Here is a 20,789-nt window from a genome sequence, read left to right as displayed (position 1 = left end):
AGAGTGTGGCAGTGCATGCTATAATGAGACATGGACACTGAAATGTCACTCTCACTACAGCATGAAGCTGGTATTCCCAGTGAACTGGAGCAGATGCAGTGAGAGCAATGGGTCCGCAGGGAATTTACCTGGTTTGCTTTCTGTTAGGATCTGGCAGCTGGCTTAGTGCTTGGGATAGAGTTGGTGCTGAATAAATATTTGTTTCAGTGAATGAATGATCTAAACTGATGATTATAGAGATGGGGAGACTTAGACTGATTTTAGGGATATTTAGGAGAAAAGGTTGACATTTGTCACTGCCTGGTCTGGGGAGATCACCATCCAGGCACCCTAGCTGATTGCGGTTGGGAACCCATGTCTGGATTCCATTTCACAGAGACCTCAGCCGGGACAACTGGAGCCTATTGACTCTGCCCATGGTTTCCATATAGAACAGTAAATTTTCTCTCATATTTCCCTGCTGGCCTTTTATTTCTGCCTCCCCATTCCCCGGCGTTCCCCAGTTGTATCCTAGTCAATTTAGAATTAACACCAAGTAATGAAAAAAAAAACAACCCCAGAAGTGGCATGTTGTTTAAATTCCCTATTTTCTCCATGATATGTTTAACCTTAATATTGTACAAGTTCATGCCTAAGACCATGAATTATCTCTTTCATTCATATTGAATTGTCATGTATTTCATGGACATTGTAAACCACACAGTAGGTACTCATTGCTGAATAATATGTTCAGCCTTGCAGGTTCATCTTCCATCAATATCTTGGACCATTCTATAAGCATAATTGTCTCCAGAATGTTCAGTTTGTGCTTTTTTTCAGTCTCCAAAACATTCTCCATTGTTGGCTACATTCCAGAAAACACATTTGCCCCATATAATAACAATAACTGTAACAATAACAGTAATATCAGCAGCAGCTGAAAACCGTGTAGTGCTTCTCATATGCCAGGCACTGTTCTGAGTGTTTATTTCACAGAAAGTTACTTTCTACACCAATCCTCCTGCAATATTCAGTTATACAAAAGAATTAAGGACTCAGTGAGAGGAGCATCACACACTGGGGGCAGTTGGGAGGGTAGGGGAGAGACAGCGGTGGGTGGGAAGGGAAGGGAGGGTGGAGAGGGATAACATGGGGAAAAATGCCAGATATAGTATGCACCTAAAGTAAAATAAATAAATTTTAAAAAAAGAATTATCTCAAGAGAACCTTACAAAACACATCCATACTATGTACAAACACTGTATATTTGATAAGACACTATCGATAGAAAATGAACCTAAACACGATTTACTTAAATCTATGTTCAAATCCCTTCTGTGTGGTTTGTAATATTAAAGTGTTTATTCTATAAATGGTACATTCCTTCACTAAAAAATAAAACATTTACAGTAAAGGGTTCTATAATATTTTATATTTTGAGGAGCCTGAACTCAGGTGGCAATGTATAGGCAATGGACCCAGCTGTGAATCTGGTGGAGTCTCTGGGCTGTCCCATCTGACCGACGAAGATGAAGGAATGTGTGATAAAGCTGAAGACTGTTAAGGGTTTCACAGTGTTTCCACTCTTTACTTTTAACTGTGCTATAAAAATTCATTTCCCTACTGGAACTGGGCTCTGCAGGTTTAAGTTTGAAGGGCTAAAGTCACACTGAGCCATATTTCTCCCCAAGTGGAAAATAATAGTCTATTTGATGTAGAGTGGATCTATGATGAAGAATGAGAGTGTGAGAAGAAAAGAAACTCTTTTAAGCAAATGAAAGTAAGACTTTGGTTTTTATTTGGAATTTCTAGAGTGCTCTTTTGATGTTTAAAAATTGCCTGCCAAAATCTCATGGTTTATATGCAGGTAATGGACGTCTTCACTCTGGTTTTGACATTTAAGAGGGTCTAGTCCTAAAAGGCAGAATCTTAATAGAAACACACTATGGGCTAAAAAAATAAAATATGGGAATCCACTGTTTTCTTACTTAAAGAAGTTATAATATCTGGCAATTCTCATTAGTTCTGAGCACCAACCCCTGGACGCCCTCTTTACCCCAGCCACACACACATCCCAAGGGCCAAAAAGATGTTGAATCTAACTTCTTGTTCTCTACCCTCATGGGCGGGTGGGTGGGGGTAGGCATTTGTTCACCTTGGGTCTGTGTTCATGTGCTTCATTCATTTTATATCATATCGTACACTTACCTGAGGTTCTACATGGTCTTTTAACTGTTTTGTTACAATGAATCACATTGAAGTACTTGAATTTGCTCATCTCTTTGTTATTCAACATTTAAGTTGTTCTTATTTTTTTTCTCTAACAGATATCATGGCAACAATTAATTTTTACATATACATTATAGCTTCTTTTTTTTTTTTTTGAGATGAAGTCTCACTCTGTCTCTCAGGCTGGAGTGCGGTGGCACGATCTGGGTTCACTGCAACCTCTGCCTCCTGGGTTCAAGTGACTCTTCTGCCCCAGTCTCCCCTAGTGGCTAAGACTACAGGTATGCATCACCACGCCCAGCTAATTTTTGTATTTTTAGTACAACATGATTTAAAAAGCATTTTTTAAAAAACGTTTGTACTAATGTACAATACTATCAACTCTTTATTATATACACACAGATGCACACGCACATCTATGTATACTAGTTTTAGCCCAACTTCACCAGCAACAGATGTTATTGTTTAAACTATTTTCTCATTTAAGTTTTAAAAGTTCACATATGCTGTTACGTTAATTTTTATCTTATGTTACTTTGTATTTTATTTTACGTTATTTTTATCTTTATGTTTATTCAAGTGCTGGTTTATTACTTTTATCCACTTTATGCGTATTTTTTTTGTAGTTGGCCTTGACTCACTTTTTTTATGAGGGTCTTAAGTCTTTCCAAATATGCATGAGTATTTTCAAAGGTCATTATCAATATGAATCATATTTGTTGACGTAATTCATGTAAATATTTTACCTTACGCCTCCCCTTACATTTTAGTCTAGTTCTCTTTAGTCAGTGCAGTCAAATACTTCACCATCACGTTGCCCATCGGTCTGCTTTACATTTCCTTGAATTTTGAAAAAAAATTATGTTATTTATTATTTCTTTGAAGGTAGGATATTTTCTGCTGATTTTTCTCTATAAATATATTTGTAATGATGAAACAACCTCCTTTATTCAGGGATTATAGTGTAAAGTATGGATATAAATTAGGATTTCTCCAAATTGCTCCCAGATTATCTCAACGTTATTTATATTACAATTCCTTATCCTTTCGTTTTGAGAAGATTGTGTGATAATGTATGATTCTGGGTCTGTTCTGCTGTGCATATTCCATCCATTCATCTTTATTTTCATTTCTTTGCAATTCTACTTGGCATTTTATTATTGTTATGGGTGCTAATATTATGTTTTTTAAAAAGGCTACGCTTTATTTTCTTCTGTTTGGAATATTTGTTAACGTACCCACACAGGGAAGACTATGTGTTTTGTGGAACATAAAACTTACACCATTTAGGTGCTCTCTTAAGAAAAACAAGACAAAATTATTAATACAAAACATCCAAGCTCCCTCTGTGAAAGAGAGAGAGCAAATGAGGGTCTCTGAGATGTCTGGGTCCTTAGCTTCACAGCACATTCACCTCTATTTTATTTTGCTGAATGAATTTAGCAATATTTGGCTGAGTTATTTTTAAAAAAGAACTTTATATTTCAGTTGGAATCACATTGTATCTGTGAAATAGAGCACGACGTTTCTCTACTTTATTTGTCTTCTTTTTATACTTCCTGATAAGACGTTCCAATTTTGCTCATTCATCCAGCAGCAATTTATTGAGTACCTCTTCAATAACTTTGCAAGGTTTTGGTTTTTTTTTTTCAATAATGATAGCATGCAATTCTACTTATTACTATTTCAGATTCTTGAGTGTTTTACAAATGGAATCTTGGATTTCACAATGGTTTTGTTTCTTCGTTTCCTGTGATTAATGACTTTGCTACTTTTTTGTGTATTTTTCTTATATACAGAGGGGTCTTGTTCAGAGGGTTTTTAAAAATTAATCTTTATGTTTTCAGTAAGTTTGTCTTTTAGACTTTATGGGGGTAGAGTCTGGTCATCTTGAACTAATCATATTTTTAAAAATCTAAGTGTGGCTGCTTTTCCACGGCTCCGCATTACCCTTTTCGAAATTTTTTAAAAAACTATATCTTTAACTGTGGTAACAAAAAACATGTAACATAAGATTTGTCATCTTACCCTTTTTTTTTCCTTGTCACCCAGACTGGAGTGCAATGGCGCAATCTCGGCTCACTGCAACCTCCTTCTCCCGGGTTCCAGTGATTCTCCTCATCACCTCATCTTACTATTTTTAAGCATATAGTCCAGTAGCATTAGGCATTTCTGTGACATTGTCGTGCAACTTAGTGCATCTTGCAAAACTGAAACTCTGTCCTCATTAAACAACCACTCCCCATCCCTTCAGCCCCCAGTAGTCACCACGCTGCTTCTGTCTTCATGAACTGGACTACTCTAGGGACCCCATGTAAGTGAAATCATACAGCACTTCTCTCTTGTGACTGGCTTATTTCACAGAGTTTGATGTCTGCAGGGTTCATCCATGTTGTGGCAGTGTCTGGATCTCCTTCCCTTTTAAGGCTGGATAATATGCCACTCCATTCATGTATATTATGTTATGTTTATCCACCTGTTGCTGCATCCCCATTGCCCTTTGATGGAACACAACTCCTCTCCATGCACAGCCTGGTCTCATCTCTCCTGGCTTCATCCTGGTTTGTCTTCCCCTGTCTAGTGCTGCATCCTCACTGCTTTCTTCCTGTCCCTCAGAAGACGCCAAGTGTGTTTCTGCTCCAGGGCCTTTGTATGCACTTTCCCTCCACCCTTGATGCTCTTCCCCCAACTTTCAAAGGGCTGGCTTCTCTCAGCATTCAGGTCTCATTTCAAATATCACTTTCTCACAGAGACCTGTTTATTACTTAAATAGAGGCTCAATCTCTGCCACTGTCTGCCATGCTACCTTTAAAAACTGTATTCATTACATTTACCATGACCTGCCATTCACCTGCTTGTTTATTCCTGCAAACCTTGTTTCTGTCCTTCCATAGGTGTATTAGTCTGTTCTCATATTGCTATAAAGAACTACCTGACAGTGGGTAATTCATGAAGAATAGAAGTTTAACTGACTCACAGTTCCACAGGCTGTACAGGAAGCATGGCTGGGAGGCCTCAGGAAACTTACAATCATGGCCACAGTCAAAGGGGAAGCCATCACGTCTTCACACGTTGGAGCAGGAGGAAGAGAGCAAAGGGGGAAGTGCCACACGCTTTTGTTAAGCTTGTTCCTATGAGCACTCACTCACTATCATGAGAATAGCAAGGGGGAAGTCTGCCCCATGATCACCTCCCACCAGGCCCCTCCCTCAACATTGGGAGTTACAATTCGACATGAGATTTGGGTGGGGACACAGAGCGAGACCATACTTGAAGGTGAACTCCATATGGGTCACAGATTACCTGACTGGCCACTGCCTCCCCATGCTGACAGCCAATTATGAAATAGCTCTCCAATGGATTGATTCAACTCCATATAGGTCAGAGATTACCTAACTGATCACCGCCTCCCCATGCTGACAGCCAATTATGAAATAATTCTCCAATGGATTCATTCAATATTCTTTCTTTTTCTCTTGTTTTATTGTTTTGTGGGGTACTTAAAAATATAGAACAGTAATGGGATTGGTGGTTGTCTCTGTTTCATTTTTGAATTTGAGGGATTCTTTAGAGTGCTTCATTCTTATTATGTATGTGACTATTATTATGAATTATTATTATGCATATTATGAATCTTATTGTGAATGTGACATATAAGATAATTTAAGCATTTTAAGGAGGGTTTCTTTAAACAATTTTGCTAGAAATCTATGATGAATGGTATTAATTCTGCCTCAGTGTCTATTTGAAATGTTATTCTTTGTTTCTCTATCCAAGCCTAGGACACACCAGCCCCACAGGAAGGCCTGGATTACAGACCTTGCTCCAAAATAATAGCATGTTGGAGTGTGCTCTGTGGGATCAGTTGCCTAGTGCTGTATTAGACAATATTAATTGCTTTGTTTAAAATGAGTCACCCTTGCATTAAACGACTCTCTAAAATTATTTTGATATTGATTGGAACAATTAAAACTGACAATATCTCTTTGACTGCAAAACGGGGGTGCATAAAGCCTGGGCCATTTGGAAATGCTGAAATATGGCACGTCATGGGTCTGGCCTGTTTGTTTACAGCTGTTTGCCACTGACAGCACAGTTAAATAATCTCAGCAATGTCTTTCCCAGACATACGCAGACATCCTGTATGACAGGAACCTGCCCCATCGGAACAAAAAGGCCTGCGTTGGTAATCTTCACTTTATAATACCAAGGCCTGGGGCTGTGCTCAGCTCTGCCCACTGCCTGGGACTTCCTGGGTGTCCTTTCCAAAATCCTGTCTGTTTGGAGGAGCCAGCACACCATGGTGAGAGCAGTGTCGGCCTCTAAGTCAGTTTAGAGCAGGTGGGTGTCCTACCAGCTGTATGGCCCTGGGCAGCTCATTTCCCATCTTGGTACTGCCATCATGGTATATAGGTCTTGACAGTGCTAACACTTGCTTATCAGGGAGGTAGGTGATCCAACATAGGGGTAGAGTTGGAGGAGGTGCTCCAAAACAAGAACTGTTCTTATCACCAGAATCCTTGCTTGCCACTCTTCCAGTTTTTAACCAGTTAATTGCCCTAGTAAAAATACAACTCTCTCTCTTGTTTTCTTTCTTTCCTCTATCTGTTTTTTTATATTCTTGCAGCTGAACAGATTTTTTTTTCAGTCTAATCATAGCAGTGCTCATTTAGAATCCATATTGAAGCTATTGTTTCAAAACATTAGCCTGGTCTGCAGATTGAATTTCACATTTGGAACCCTTCTGTCACACAACACTTTTGATGAAATCAGTTGGCTCCTCCTGAAATTATTCTGAAACAGATGGAAAAATAAACATGAAATGTCAAGTCGTTGGACTGAAACTGAAATCTCACTTTAGTCAATGAAACCAGACGCCATGGCTATCATGCAAAACCTTGATAAACTGAACACACAGCAGAGCCTTGGTTACATCTCAAAGAAAGAACCCAGGACAAGAAAAGCCAGTCTAAGTGATGGCACACTCCAGCAGCAGCCTGTGCAGGGGACAGCCATGGCACATAATCATGGGAATTCATACTTGGTGATGAGCCTGGGGGATGACTAACCCAGAGCCGGGATGTATGAGATCGCCAGGACGACCATAACTAAGTTCCATCGCCTGGGTGGCTTAAACCACAGAGATTCATTGTCTCTCAGTTCTGGAGGCTGGAGGTCTGAGATCACTGTGTCAGTAGGCTTGGTTCCTTCTGAGACCTCTCCTTGGCTTGTGGACAGTCATCTCCTCCATGTACCTTCACATGATCATCCCTCTGTTGTGTCTCTGTCCTCTTCTTATAAAGAGACTGGTCATATAAATGAGGACTTACATGAATGACCTCATTTTAACTTAATTACCTCTTTAAAGACCCTTTCTGCAAATACAGTCACATTCTGACGTACTGAGGATTAAGACTTCAACAGATGAATTTGAGGAGGACCCAGTTCTGCCTATAACACATGGATTTCCTTGTCTCTCCTGGTGCTCCGTGGCCTGTTGGGTTTCTTGCAAGTTCTCTAACCTACAGAGTTAAGTGACCTCTGGCTCAGAATGTGTTATTCAGATGACCATTGCCCTGATATTATAGTGGGGATGATTCAGTACTTTCCCCAAACTTTGAAACTTTGAATCATCAGTACACGAAGCTTGACATTCTAAAGTTCTTTTTTTCTTTTCTTTTCTTTTCTTCTTTTCTTTCTTTCTTTCTTTTTCTTTTTCTTTTTCTTTTTTTGACAGAGTCTCACTCTGTCACTCAGGCTGGAGTGCAGTGGCATGATTTCAGCTCATTGCAACCTCTGCCTCCCGTGTTCAAGTGATTCTTGTGCTTCAGCCTCCTGAGCAGCTAGGATTACAGGTGTGTGCCACCATGTCCGACTAATTTTTTTATTTTTTAGTAGAGATGGGGTTTCAATACGTTGGCCAGGCTGGTCTCAAACTCTTGGGTCTCAAGTGATCCACCTGCCTCAGCCTCCCAAAATGCTGGGATTACAGTTGTGAGTCACTGCACTTGTCGAATTCTTTTCCTTTTCTTTCATTAATAATTACTTTAGGAAGTCTATAATTTGGATTCACTTATTTTTTCAAGGGAGTGTTTCTGAAACACAAGGTTGAGACTAAATGTTTCTATATTTTGTAGAATGTTTTATGATTTATTAACACATTTTAAATACGTATACTTTCAACTGTGAAAAATAATGTAACCCTTGTTACTTCTACACCTGCATTGATTTCAATTTCCTGAACTGAAGTGACAATAATACAGAGAGAGTTTTTTATTATTATTATTTTCAACATAGATGATGTTGAGCAGGTAGCCCAACTTAACCTTTTGTTTTTTGAATTAAGCTGATAAGATTAAATGTTGGAAAACAATGGATACTACATTTATCTGATAACAATGGAGATCTAAAAATTCAGGCCAATATTAAAAATGGGGCAAAGAAAAACAACAGGAAAGTCAGGTGGATAAAACTGGCCAACACAACTATAGACTCCAAAGGAGAGGACCTTGATTTGGAGAAACCAGAAAGTGCCACCCTCTGAAAGAGAAGCTCACAGTGACCAATAGATAATTAATGAGCTCAGGCACCTGTATATATACACCAGGAACTGGGTCATTTGTCAGCACGCTGCAGAGGCTCAGCAGCGTTTCCAGTGGTGTGTGCTGAAGAAGGTCACTTCTGTAAGGCAATACAGGGATTGAGGGTGTCTGGGTATGCAGACCTCTGTATATTGTTCCTGTCTCTTAGCCAGCTGAAATGCTCAATCATGCTTTAAATGCTCTGAGAGGCCCTACAAGGAAAACAAGCAAGTCCAGTTTAATTTCATTTAACCCAGCGTTTTCTACAAGGGGCTTGACTCTAGGCCTCTCTTTATAGGACCACATTCACAGGAGGTTAGCATAAGCTTCTCACATGGCTTATTTCATTGAACTCCCATACAGCCCTACAGAATTTGCCACCATTAGTACCCACATGTGATGAATAATGAAGCTGAGCCTAGCAGAGATGAAATAAACTAACCTAAGGGAACAGTGAGTGCTGGAACCTGGGCTGACTCCCCACAGCCTGCACAGAGACCTCGTCCCGCACACTCCCCATCCAGGCACACCAGTAGGCTCTTCTGAGTGGCCGCAGGATCTTCCCAGTTCCCACGAGAGGTCCATCACCAGGGTGGAGATAGAGAAACTGAGCGTTCAGAGCCCAACAGTTTTCAAGTACCGTTTCTCTTAAGGCCACCCAGACACCCCTCTTCCTCTGGTTGGTGCTCATCAATGGGTCAATGGTAGAAACTTTGTTTTCCAAATAGGTTTAGCTTTGAGTCTGCTTTACGGACTGGCCTCTGTGAATGCATCATTGTCACCGCAATCCAAGCAGGGCTTCGCAAGGTCACAGGGACAGCACTAACTGTGGACATTCTAGAAGGGTCATTCTTTGTCATGGGGGCTGTCTTGTGCATTGGGAATTCTTGGGAGCATCCCTGGCCTCCATCTACCAGAGGCCAGTAGCATGCCTCACCCTCCCCAACTGGTTGTGTTGACCAAAAATGTCTCCAGCCATTGCCAAGTGTCCCCTGGGGGTTAGAATTGCTTGATAAGAACAACTTGAGTTACAGCATTATATTAATTCACATCCATCAGCCATTTGCAAGTCTGTGAGCGTGAATCAGGATTCAGGAGCACTCCCCAATCTTGGATGAATAGAGAAACCTGGGATTCTGAAATTGCACAATATTAGGCTGTTCTTGCATTGCTATAAAAATAATTGAGACTGGATAATGTATAGAGAAAAGAGGTTTAACTGGCTCATGGTTCCTCAGGGTGTACAGGAAGTATGATATTGGCATCTGCTCAGTTTCTGGGCAAGTCTAAGAAAACTTACAACCGTGGTGGAAGGTGAGAGCAGACATGTCACACGTCACATGGCAAAAGCAGGAGCCCTTTTAAATGACCAGGTTTTGGAATAACTCGCTTACCATCATGAAGATAGCACCGACAGAATGGCACTAAACCATTCATGAGAAATCCACCTCCATGATCCAATCACCTCTCACCAGGCCCCACCTCCAACACTGGGGATTACAATTCAACATGAGATTTGGGCAAGGACAGATCCAAATCCCATCACGTAGGAAGCTGAAACCTAGCGGCCGAATCCCAGGACACCTGGATCAGTCAGTATCCCAGAAGGAACCAGAAGGCCCACCAGGACTGGGGAACTGAGGTGAGCCTAAGCATGATCAAGACAGTGCTGGCAGAGTTGAGGGATATCAACAAGGAATGACGCAGCACCCTGGGCCCAGCCCAGCTGGAAGTGATTGTCACCTCTGCACCTGCAGGAGCAGGTGAGTAAGCAGTTTCCTGAACCTGGAGAGTTGTGTGGAAAGGCTGCCCAAGCCAAGCTGTAGCCCTTAGGACAGAGACACAGCCTTCTGGAGCAACCTGGCATGGAGGACCAGGGAGAAATTATTCCTTGCATACTCTTCCTCCCTCCCTGTTTTTTTTACTGTCTTCCTCCTTTGGTCAAGGATGTAGAAAGCCAAAAGACGAGAGTGGTGAATGCAGAATATCGGCTTTCATTCTAGATCAGTTTTCTCCAAATTACTCACAAGCCTTCCTGGCAGCATTTATTATATGATTTTTCTCCCCATATGGAGTGCTTATTTATTATATATTGAATTCTTATATGAAAGTCTTATTTTTGTTGATTCTGTTATGCTACTCTGTATATCTTTAAAAAAAAAACTAGCTCCTCATTATTTCAATTATTTGCTTTATGACATGGTTTAATATCTAATGGAGCTAGTTGGACTAATTTTGCTGCCAAACTACAATTTGCCATTCCCCCTTCCTCCTTCTTCATTTATTTTCCCATGGTGTGTCTTAAATGACTTACAGCCAAAACCTTTCTGATTGCAGTGGGCAGATTGCCTGAACCTTTACTATGAATTTAGTACTCTTTAACACTTACCTAGGCTTTCTTTGATTTGCTTTCCTTTTCATTAAAAACAAAAATTTCTTGAAAATTCTTCCTCTGTATGTTTGCTAGAATGGTTTATTTCACCTTGGATGTATGTATGCATTCATTTCCTTTCCAAGTGGAAAATTCTATACAACTAAAAAACGAGCACACTATGACCTCCTTTTTTGAAACCAGCATTTCCAACAGTAGTAGCCTAAGCTTTGTTTTTGTCTCCAGTCATGTCCTAAGTCTTGTTTGAGCAGTGTTGATTATTGAGACCTGATGCTTCACCCACACATACACCATTTGTTCAGTGTAAATGTTTTGTTTTTAATGAGAAAAATTTATACTCAATATCTACAAGGAAAAGTAAGATTCTGATATCTGAATTACTACTAATCCTTTGGGATGTGTAAAATGCACAACATCTGGGTACAATAAGCAATAAGGTCTAATATTGTTTTCATTGCTCAGCATCCTTTTAGTAAGCTGTCCACAGATTTTTCTAAAATGTCTTAAACAAATAATAACAATGAAATTTCAGAACCACAGACATCATTAGCTTGTATTTCCTGAGAGTGATTCTGCAGAGTGAAATAGGGATATACACACGTGAGATGAAATATCTGGTGGAGAGAGACATTTATCACAGCACACGGGGAAATGCCTAATGAGTTACACGAAAGCAAAATGTCCAGCCTCTTGTGATTTTGATTTGTGCTGCATCTTGAAGCAGGCACTGTGGACTGAAAGGTTGTGATGATTAAGCTCCAACTGGAGCCAGTGGAACAATGTAAAAAATTTAGCATTCAATTTGGCTAACTTTCCTTTTTTTTTTTTTTTTGTTTTTTACATTTTAAGTACCTTTTGGTTTCACACAGCTTTAAAAGGTAGTAAATAACACTAGCAAGAATTCCACCAATGTGGCAATGAGAAAAGGCCATAATTTATTTGGGAAATTGACCAAAACAAAAATACATTGCTGAAAAAGGTGAAGAATGGCTTCCCCTTTCTCCTTCTCCATTGGCAGAGAGATCCTGTGTACTCGGCTCCAGCAGGGAAAACAAGCATTGATAAATTAGGTGTCGCAAGCACCCTCCTGCCAGGTTAGCAGGCAGGACCTGTGGCATGCTTTCCCTCACTGGCTGCCACGCTCTCTCTCTCCTTGGGGACATCAGGGAGCTGTCCAGAAAAATAATTGCTTGTCATGGTGAGTGGGTCAGGACCCTTTCCAAGTGACCTAGAAGGAAGAATAAAATATTACATTCAAATATCTGTCTTGCAAACACGCCTATATTTTGTATTTCCCATAATTTCACCATGCAAAGAAGTCAGTTGATGTATTACCTTTTAACAGGGTAAGAGTGAAGGAGAATAAAGAGTAGAAATGTATGGTATCTTCCTTAAAGATGTGCAAGTAACAGAACATTTCTCATTTAAAATTAGCCAGTCACGTGAGATATTGTTAGTGTTTATATGTGAATTAAAGACTACAAGGAATGTGGCCTATTGGGCTACATCCCACAAGTAGATCAGAGAACAGACTCTGTGGCAACTCTGAAAGGAACCTGGCTCCAGGGATCAGGAGCCTCTCCAGATCCTCAGCCAAGGGCTCAGGGACTGACACGCCTCTCTGCTGGAACACCCAGCAAACTGGAAATCGTCAGCTATCTGAATAGCATCTGTGGTTTTAAAGAAGGTATTTACAAATACCTCCCCCATGCCGACAGCCTGCCTCAGGAGCACAAGAGAGCTCTGAAATAAGCAATTCACATTCTCAAAGAGATCTGAGAACATTCTTTAGAGAAAAGGGAATAGTATAAACTGAGAAGCTTGCTTTGTAAGATTTGTTTCGTTTCTAACCAAAGCAGTCAATAGTAGATTGGCTCCTCCAGAAAACTGAGCATTTATTACTTTTATAATCAGAAAAAAAGTGAAGCTATTTGGATTTTAAGAAGAAAAGCATACAATTAGATATATTTCTGAAGATATCAAAATTCCAGAAATACAGGCAACCTGCCGAAATAAAACCAAACGGGCATTACACGTCTCTTGCAGCAAGATAGATCAGTCACAGTGGACCAGCAGCTTCCGAGTGTTGAGGGGACATCTGTGGTCCCAGCATCCTATCTTGCCAAGTCTCGTTCCTTCCTGTGGCCACAGTCACAACGATCTCAGGAACTGAAAGGTACCCCTTGCCCCACTGCGGAAGTTGCCAGCAAAGATCTCCCGCCAACTGAGTAATGATCACAATGTGGAAGGCTTTCACAGGGAAGATTGGTGTGAAATAAACCACATGAAATGGACATGAAGGAGTGAGTAAACATTGATAACAAGTTTGTACAACTCAATGCAAAAGTAAAAACAAAACAAAAAAATACTAAAAAGAGGCCAGGGGCGGTGATTCACGCCTGTAATCCCAGCACTTTGGGAGGCCGAGGCGGGTGGATCACCTGAGGTCAGGAGTTCAAGACCAGCCTGGCCAATGTGGTGAAACCCTGTCTCTACTAAAAGCACAAAAATTAGCCAGGCGTGGTGGCACACACCTGTTATCCCAGCTACTCAGGAGGCTGAGGCAAGAGAATAGCTTGAATCTGGGAGGCAGAGGTTGCAGTGAGCCGAGATCGCATCACTGTATTCTAGCCTGGGTGACAAGAGTGAGACTCCATCTCAAAAATAAATAAATAAATAAAAAGAAATAAAGAGTAATGCAAAATAATTTAATGATAATCATCTGCATGTTAAATTCCCACTGACTTTCCAATAGCTTGGGAGGGAGATAGAACAAAAGGGAAAAAAAACCAGTAACGTGATACATATTAATGCTTTCATCCTATGCGAGAAAGCTAAAAGATGCAGTTTGTACAAATGTTGATTAAAAAAATATATATACACAAATCAAACTTAAGCATTACTGTTGTTAGTGAAGTAAACAGAAAATGCACAAATCATAAAGAAAAAAGAGAGCAATACTACCTGCCAATATGGTCAGAGGTAGGGAAGGAAACACACTGGAGGCATGAGGGAAACATAAATAAACAACGTAGATTACAATGACAGAATTAAGACCAAGAATGAGTTAATATGGGAAAGCAAACATGTTAAACTCTTCGGTGAAAAGACAAATTCTCAGACTGTATAACAGCAAATATAAACTTTTATCTTCCTCCCAAGGATCTCTGTAAAGGCAGATTCTTAGAAAAAGAATTTCCTGGAAGTGCATGTCTTCAGGCACCCAAAGGACAGAGAGAAAATGAGCAAAACGTCATGAATTCATCCATCCGTATTCACTCAACCAGCATCTCCTGAATGACCCTGGACACTGGGTGGGTTGTAGAGATTATGATGGCGAGCAAGACACTGTGTCTGCTCTTGAGAGGTGCCATTCTGGAGAGGAGCACAGACGTGGGGAGGTGGTGACCCCAAAAAGGACACATGACGTGAGAGGAAGAATGAGGAACCTGGGGCCAGCCTTTCCTACCTCGAGCCAAGACATCAGTTTGAAGCAGGACAGTGCCATTATATAATTGGTCATTTGTGTCTGTAACTCTGATGGAGAAACTCAGATCGAATAAGTAATACATGCCCACACACTCAAAATGTACCCCACTTTGTGTACATTTCAGTTTTTAATATCTTTTTCAGCTTGGGTCGCTTTCCCCTGTAGACGCACAGAGCCTGATTCTCCTGCACAGCTCTCCTGGGTGGGTGATGCTTGAGAGCTGGTTGAACAGAAAAAGTCTCTGAGCTACACGTGGGAACTTTTCCTACAGCAGAAGAGGAGTCAGAAGATGAAAATCAGGATCCAGGAAATCATAGCACAGAGCAGTGAATGGGAAGCATTACCCTGATGGGGGTGGAGGTGGCAGTTGGGAGCATGCAATTACTTTCAACTATTTTTATAACCGGGCAGCCGTCGTGCCAGATCTGAGGCTTTCTTCAGTCAATGGCAAGGTTTTTAAATAATTGTGTACATTTTCAGAGCCCTCAGAGACAATGTGAGATGGTGGCAGCTTCTCTCCCATCTTTGCAAGTGACTTAGCTTATTCTAGTGGGGGACTGGCTCAGGTTGGGCTCCCAGAAGCAGACCCCTAAACCAAGATGTGAGTGCAAGTCGTGTATTTTAGAGGTAATCCTAGAGAGTGATGGCAAGTGAGTCGGGAAAGGTTGGGGGGAGGGTGGAAAACCAAGGCAGGGAGTTCTTGTAAGCAGGCCTCCCCACCCCGAGGATATTTGGGCTTATTCTGCTACATTCTGCTGTGGCAAAGGGAAGCTGGGTATTCACCCACTCACTCCCTTCCATCATGGTTGAGAGCAGCCCTGGGATATTAACTCCTCAGCTTGGTCAGCCATGCCTGGCCTTACAGCCATTGAAATCTTTTGCACAGCAGGCACGGGGTTTGAAGGTCACAAGCCATGGGCATGTGTAGAATGGAGTGCCAAGGTAATGCTGGTGGGGTGCTGGCAGCATCCATTAAACGGCTGTGCCTCAACTCTTCTTGCCATCCTCTGCTACTGTTTTTCTTTTCACATCTTTGTTAAATTAATGCTTGTGTATTCTTTTTTTTTTTTTAATTTTAAAATTACTTTTATGTTGCTCAGGCTGGTCTCAAACTCCTGACTTCAAGTGGTCCTCCTGCCTCAGCTTCCCCAAATGCTGGAATTATAGTCATGAGCTGCTGCACCTGGACAGTGCCTTGTGTCTTATTCTGCTAAACTGCTGTGGCTTCACTCTGTTACGCTTTCTCTTCCTCTTTCCTTCCCCACACTTCCTTCTTTCCCGCCTGCAAACATTTACTGAACCGTCACTCATTTCAGGCCCTGGTGATGAAAGATGACGGGACCTTTATGTGCACAGATTCTTATTGACACTGCATTGGCAAGGCTGGGAGACAGGCATGCAAGAAATACTGTGGAACATGGATCTAGCGTCTTCTAGCTCAAAAGTAACTGCCAGAGAACTGGATGAAGTGACTCCTGGAAAGGCGGTACAAAGACACATGGTGAGCTCAGAGTGTGCAAGGTGCTGGTTCAATGTGAGGTTTGATTATGACAGCAGGTGATAGGCAGGCTGATGTGTGATGAGGAGTTTCTGCTGCTCCAAGTTCCCATCAGTTTCCCAGCAAGGCAGTGAGGAGACAAATGACCTCTGCTGTTGAGGACAGAGGAGGCCACAGTACATGCTTTACTGAAGCATTTTCCAGGTGGAATTTGGGTCATAGTGTAAACAGTTTGTGAAAGCTTGAAGGAAGACATATGACAGACGACAAGCTCTTCAAACAAAGTAAGGCCACTGTCACTACTCCTTAAATCCTGTCCTTCCCAGAGAATGCTCCCTGAGTGTCTAACATGCACATCACATATTGCTCAGCCAGATGTTCAAGAAAACCTTTTGCAGACCTCTCTGTCATCCCTTGAACTCAAACTTCACTGTATATAATGAACCCTGGGGAGCCTATTATAATGATATTCCTAGGCCCTGTTCCAAATCTACTGAATCCAAATCTCTGCTGGTGGTCCCAGAACTCTTGAGTTTAGGCAGCTAACTGTGCTTTCTCTGGGTTAAAAGAAGGATATACCCATTCATGTATCTTGTATCTGCCCATCTATCCATCCACCCACCCATCCATCCATCCATCCGACCATTTATCTATCCATTATCCATCCATCTGTCCATAAATTCATCCATTCATCTATTCATTTATTCATTTAAAAACATTCATTGCAGACCTACTATGTGCAAGGCACAGTGCTAGGCCGTGGAGCTACTGAACAAAACAGACAATTATTCCTGCCATCAGAAATGTCACTTTCTTGGGAGGCAGGCAGACAAGAAAGTGACAGATAGGTCAGGTACGTGGGATGTCAGGAGTAGGAAGTGTTACGGGAAACCTAAAGCAGGGGAGAGGGATGTGGAATGTAAAAGTGCAGCTGAAATTTTAGCAACAGTGGTTGGAAAAAGTTTCTCTGAGAAAGTGACATTTGCATTAAAGACTTAAGGTGAGACAGCCTGCCATCAACATGCTCACTGGGGAGAAAATTCCCGGTAGAGGGACCAGCTACATCTGGCAAGTTTCTAGAAATAGAGAGAAAGCCAGCACAACTGAGCTGGTGAGTGAGAGGGGAGGGTTGGCTGTGAGGTCAGAGAGGTAGGGAGAAGCTGAAGCCACTGGGGAACTTTAGGTTTTTCCCTGGTTGAGATGAGAAGCTCTTGGAGGAACTGGAGCCATGGAGTCCTATGATCTGATGCCTGCTTTAACAAGATCTCTCGGGCTGCTGTGTTCAGAATAAACAGAAAGGTAGGGAGGTGGATTCCGGTAGCCTGGATGGGAGGTAACTGCAATGAAGTTCTCAGACCAGCAGAGAGTGTTCAGATTTTTTTGCTTTAACAAAAGGATTTTCATTCAGAAATGGATGCGACAAATAGGCAGTAAAACATACAAAAAATACAAAATTACTCCAGGTAGAGGATGCTGGGCATATTAGTCCCATCTCAGGCTGCCGAGACTGGGTAATTTATAAAAGAAAGAGGTTTAATTGACTCACATTTCCACGGGGCCGGGGAGGCCTCAGGAAGCTTACAATCACAGTAGAAGGGGAAGCAAACATCCTTCTTCACATGGCAGCAGCAAGGAGAAGTGTAGAGTGAAGTGGGAGAAAAGTCCCTTATCAAACCATCAGATCTCTTGAGAACTCATTCACTATCACGAAAACAGCATGGCAGTAACCAACCCCGTGATTCAGTTACCTCTGACCGGGTCCCTCCCATGACACATGGGGATTGTGGGAACTACAATTCAAGAGGAGATTTGGGTGGGGACACAGCCAAACCATATCACTGGTTATCACAAGGCCACCCCAGGCTGACTGTGCCCCCCACAATCCTAGGGGCACTGTTGCACACAAGTTGGAGCTGGGCATGCAATAAATTGCCCTGCCTGGGCTGGGAAATTAGCAGGGAATGAGGGGAAAGTGCTGGGATTCTGGATCTGTTTGGAAGGTAAGGCCAACAGGCTGTCTAGCAAGGTCCTTTTCACAGTGGAAATGGAATTATCTTTTATCATTTTCCTCATGTGGGTCCCCTCTGCAGAGCAGGTTCAGGGTAGAACTTTCATTTGGATTCTCTAGAACCAGCAGAAAGTCACCAAGTGCTGCCCTGGTTTTGTCATTGGTCATCAATCTCCCAAAAGCCTGGGGAAGATAACATGGAGAGTGAGCCCAGATGTATCTCTGGAGACAAGGTGCCCATTAATAGAATGTCATATTTAGTCAATGACATTGTAGGAATTTGTAAGTGTTTTCTGAAGGGAAAAACGTTTTGTCTTTGATGGATTTTCTGTTTTACAGACATAATTAATCACACTTCTTAAGAAATCAATTTCTCTAAAAGCAAAAATAATCTATGTTTTGCCAACTGGAAACACCACTTTCAGTTAAGAAACACTCTCCATCAGTTGACTGTACTTCTTGGCACCAGAAGCAAGGATGCCGTCCATGTACTCAGATTATAATGATTCACTGAAGAAATATGAAGTTCTCAGACCAGCAGAGAGTATTCAAATGCTTTTGCTTTAACAAAAGGATTCTCATTCATAAATGGATGTCACAAATAAGTAACAAAATACAAATATACAATCTACAAAACAATTGATTTGTATACAATTGTACAAAACAGTTGTTTTCAGGCTTCTGAGGAAGAGACATTTTCTGCAGAGTATTGTGTGATAATCTAGAATCAAAGAATGTGAACTCATAGGCAGATACTAACCAGCCCCATTCCCCTGCCCCGTGGTAGGACCCCTCTTCAGTATCCTCAGGAAATGGACTTCTATGCCCCCTCGCAGCGTGTCAGGGGAGGAAGAGGTCGACCTGCTGCCTGCTGCTTCCTCTCTGAATAATGTTGGCTGTGGGAAAGTTCAGCTCATTGCAAATCTGCCCTCCTGCCATTTCCCCATTGGCGCTGGGTAGGTCTTCTGGAATTACAAATAATGTGTACAGTTCTTTTCTCAAAAAGGTGAAGCTAGCTATCAAGTCAGTACTAAAAATTCACTTCTCTGCGCCCACATTTCACCGCTCCGTCAGTTGTTACAGGAATCCAGCCTTGGTGATTTCTTAAAGAAGCCGCTTGAACCAAGGCATAGCATCTCAAAGGCACATGGCCTCCACAGAGCTCACCACGTGCTTTCCACGGCCACCCCAGGTTTCCAGAGGGGATGAGGGCTGGCACTTACTGAGAGTCACCTCCTTCTTGCCCTGGGGTTGGAATGAGTCACCTTGGGGGAAGAAGTCCTGCTTCTCCGAAAACAACGAAGGAACTAACACTTGGCTCACCCCAACTCAGCTGTGCAGGCTCTGTTGGAAGAGGAAACCCAGCATCCCGAATCCATCATGGTCTGGAAGGCAGCTCGCAGGAGAGAATGACTTGATTTTAAAATTCCAACTGCCTTTGTCATCCTCCTGCCAGGCCTGACCTTTTGCAGATATGCTTTTAATTAAGCAGTGGTTTTGCTTAGCCTCCTCCCACCTTCTTCAGTTTCCAGCAATGATGCCAGATTGTTAGTTAACTCCTTAAATTAACACGAGGGCTGCCGGAGCACTGGGGGCTTCCACAGGAGGCATCGGTGCCTGTATTTCTGTGCTTGTCATGGCTGCTTCTCTGCATACTGAGGTCCGGGGCACTGGAGTGACAGAGAGCACGCGGCCACACCGGCCAGTCACGGGGAGGACCCGGCTGTGTGCTGCACATATTTGTGACCTGACCAAAGACTGGCAGGCTACATCCTGGGCTGAACCTAGAAGACACGCCTCTGGGGTAGAGGGGTCAACAAAGCAGCTCATATTCCCTGCTCCAAAGGACGCAGCTGCAGAGTGTTTTGGTAGTGGAGAATTGCTACCATCCCAGACTCAGAACTTGGAACAGGCTGTCTCGTCTCCAAAATACAAAGATAAAAAAAGATCAACAGGAACCCAAAGTGAGGTGAGGAAAAGTGCGCTGTGCAGCAAGCCTGCTGTTCTTTCCATGGGGAAATGCTGAAGTCACTTGGAACTGCTGGTTGGGATGATTGTGGCAAGTGCTTTCTTGCCACACTGGGTGAGGTGGCATTTCCGCATTAAAGTCCCTTAGCATTTTCTAAGGGGAGCAGTTTAAGGATGTCTCTTCATAAAATATCCGATTGTTCTAAGCAAGCCTCCTTTTGGATAGAACTGACCCCTGCTTTTCTCCAAAGGTAAATATTGAATGTGACAATGGGAGAGTCATTTATTTCAAGCTGTTATTAACAAGCTCTGGCAGAAATTCAGCAAGCAAGCATCTGGTTTGAGATCCAGACGCCCAAAGGCCTAGGCTGATCACAGTGTTTATCTGTAACATGGGTACTTGCAAACAGCAGTCTGTTACATGGGTTTCCTTTGAATTAGGAAGGCTGGCATCCTTCCAAAGGGACCACTAGGTCTAAGGGTCCTGCTGCCCGCTTGGTTCCAAAACCTCCTCTTGTGTCTAGAATTTTGGGAGATATCATTGCCTTCTTATGCCCGTTCGCTGGCCCATTGGTTTAGAATGCACTTAACAAACAGAAATACAGACACGTTTGCTTCTAAGGTTTTAGGAATGAAATTCCCTT

At 42.1% G+C, this 20,789-nt stretch overlaps 1 long non-coding RNA gene across 1 annotated transcript in view; it reads left to right on the top strand.

The window, feature by feature from the left end:
* The window catches only part of LOC105704778 (uncharacterized), an 85,095-nt gene extending 77,283 nt beyond the window's left edge, over positions 1-7,812 (top strand). The window contains exon 10 of the long non-coding RNA XR_010344987.1: positions 4,261-7,812. This is a non-coding gene — a long non-coding RNA (uncharacterized LOC105704778). The remainder of the gene's footprint in view (positions 1-4,260) is intronic.
* The last annotated feature ends 12,977 nt before the right edge of the window (positions 7,813-20,789 follow it).

Source organism: Aotus nancymaae, unplaced genomic scaffold, assembly GCF_030222135.1.
Source record: "Aotus nancymaae isolate 86718 unplaced genomic scaffold, 86718_ANA_hifiasm-v0.15.2.pri h1tg000031l, whole genome shotgun sequence".
NCBI lineage: Eukaryota > Metazoa > Chordata > Mammalia > Primates > Aotidae > Aotus > Aotus nancymaae.
This window is presented reverse-complemented; position numbering and strand designations above follow the sequence as displayed.